At 35.0% G+C, this 2,779-nt stretch overlaps 1 long non-coding RNA gene across 1 annotated transcript; it reads right to left on the bottom strand.

Moving 5' to 3' along the window:
- Nucleotides 1-412: 412 nt before the first annotated feature.
- LOC119304992 lies at nt 413-1,008 on the bottom strand. Its single transcript, XR_005148509.1, has 2 exons — nt 862-1,008; nt 413-765 (listed from the first exon to the last, which is right to left on the bottom strand). It is a non-coding gene; the product is annotated as an uncharacterized LOC119304992 (long non-coding RNA).
- Nucleotides 1,009-2,779: the final 1,771 nt, after the last annotated feature.

Genomic DNA, 2,779 nt, shown 5'->3' on the forward strand with positions numbered 1-2,779 from the left:
TATCTTATCCAACTCAATTTGCTTTAAGGTTTGTGAGTGAAAGAAGTAGTGTTAAAACCAAACACCACACTCTTCAACCTGAGAAATCAATAGTAAATTTACCTATGGATATTAAATCTATATACATCATACTTGATTTATCAAATTGATAATACTTACTATACATATTTTAAATTACAATATTTGGTGCTTCACAGCCTGTTATGAAATTATTGTTCACCCATCCAATGCAATAAAAAGTATGTGAATGATGTTAACGCACGCGTGTGAGAGAGAGAGAGTAGAGTACATTTTGTCCTGATGTCCATCATAGTTCCATGATCAGTACACCTAGGAGGAGATAATCAAAATATGGACAGAAAATAAATATTTAATATGTAAATGGTTGGTAACAAATCCAACCACAAAATTGTGCAAGCAACCCACAAGCTAGTTTTATTGAATATTAAAATAACATAGTTGATTTCTAAAACATACAAAATTTATTATCTCATCAACACATAATTATTTTGATAACCATAAGGTTGAGATTTATCCACCCAAAATAGGGGAGATAACAAAACTATTGTGTTGTTGTTGCTGGTGTGCAATTAATCTTGCAGGGACAGTTGATGAAGCATTCTCCAAGAACTGGCCAGCACAAGTTATCTATTTGACAGCAGAATTCCCGTCCTGGGAGCTGGTGCCCATCTTTATAACAAGGGGGTCTGGTTACATGGCTTACTTTGCTCATCATGTTTCTCCCCTTGTTGTTTATGATTTCACCTAATTAACATAATAAAGAATATACTTATCATTTCATCATATAAACAATAAAATTCCACAATATCAATCCCCCCAAAAAATTGAGTTGTTAATTACCATATGTGCCTCCAAGACAAGTTAAACACACCACAAGAAGAAAAGAAAGTAGCACAAGTCCTTGCACATTGTTCCTCGTGAACTTTGTCATCGTCACTAAGGAAAAGAGGCTATTAATAGGTGGTACTCTTGTAAGTGGAGTTGATAAGTGTATGACCGTGAAATGCTTGCTCCATGAATGGTTCATATATATATAGGAAAAGCTTCTCCGCGTTGATGTGTGAAGTTATAGAAAATATTAATGCTACGAGTTATGGCTTGTCTGAATTTCCAATTTTAGTTTAACTTCTAAAGATTCATGGTTCCTTCTAAAGTTTTTTTCCTCAAATTGATGCTTTGTCATAGCATGTAAGTTACTTTAATGCCCCCTCTAGAATTGACCGCTTATTGTTTCCAAAGGGTAGAATTGACCTCTTAGAATGGGTAGCAAAAAACGGGTGCATGGCAATATTGTGTTTAAGGCATTGATAATAATTGGTATACTATTAATAATTCCTACATATATGATGCCTTATCAGTAAATTATTAATTTCTCTCTTGGTATAAGAGAACAAAATTTAAAATTCAACAAGACTCGTCCACTTAACATTGGACTTGTTTTTTAATGTATATAAGCAATTGTTCTTAAGTATATCAGCAAGTTACGGATACATTTTTTTACTTTTATTCCATGAACATAGATTAATTATGGGATGGCCATTTTATAAATATAAGATGATGATTTATTTTCATATACATGAACATTTTATATCAAGGTAGTTGAGCATTTTTTACATTTTTCTATACACAAAATTTTCTCCAATATTAAGTCGATTTTGATTTCTCTAAATAGATTAGTTTCCCCAAAACGTTCTTTATTAGAATAGTGAAAATGTTGCACTTGCCCGACTATGGAAAATTTCGTTAGGCGGAGCTTCCCAATTCTCGGGACTCCCTATACGTTCCTCCTTGTGGCTAACAACCTCCCCTTCGGATAGTGCGCGCCTGGCTGGGCCGGCCCATTGACGACACGAATGGACACCACTGAGTGGAAGAGTAGGCGCTGAGCGAATCCACTTTAGCGACAATTTTTTAAATTTTGGAAAATTTCTTTGCAAAATGAACAAGCATTGATAAATGCGAAGTTTTTTTGAACATATTCTAAAATTTGAAATTTCTTAAAACCCCAATTATATTTGGAATTTCGTTCATTTTTCTGAAAATATGAACACTTTAGGAAATACTGAACATTATTTGAAAACTACGTCCTTTCCTTGGAAAACCAATAATTTATTTATAACAAAATATGAGAATCGGAACATTTCCTGAAAACTTGAATATTTTTTAAATTTCAAATTTCCGCACATTTTAAAAAAGGAGACTTTTTGATAGAGAAAATAAGAAAAATAAAACATGGAAAAACCAAATATGTAAAACTAAAAAATAACCCAAAGAAAACGGTAACAGAAACAGAAGGAAAAAAAGAACAAATGAAAATACCAGTAAAAATCATATCAGAACCTTTTAGAACGCTCCCAAAATTGGTAAAAGCCTAGAAGGAATATTCCGGAAGTTCATAAAACTAGAGAGGCGCGGCTAACATGGGTCGGCCGTCCCCAAGCTCTAGCATCGATTCTGTGTGCAATCCCCGGCAATTTGATGTTGACTGCTCAAATAGGGTTTTCGCCAATTCTCTTGTTTCTTGTTGCCTCATATGAGTTTGTTGTTGTTTGGGACATACCTTGGCGCCATTTGTACGGGTTCGATGACCGCCATCAAGGGTCTCTTAGTGGAATCACAATATCTTGCATCGTGTGAGGGCGTGAGGAGATTATAGTGGCCCTAGTGGCATTTTGGGGAGCATTGTGCCTCCACAGTGCTCCAGACGGAGATTAGCATCTGCAATGTCGTCTCCGCGTGCCTCAGTTATTTCTTACCC

Source organism: Triticum dicoccoides, chromosome 5B, assembly GCF_002162155.2.
Source record: "Triticum dicoccoides isolate Atlit2015 ecotype Zavitan chromosome 5B, WEW_v2.0, whole genome shotgun sequence".
NCBI lineage: Eukaryota > Viridiplantae > Streptophyta > Magnoliopsida > Poales > Poaceae > Triticum > Triticum dicoccoides.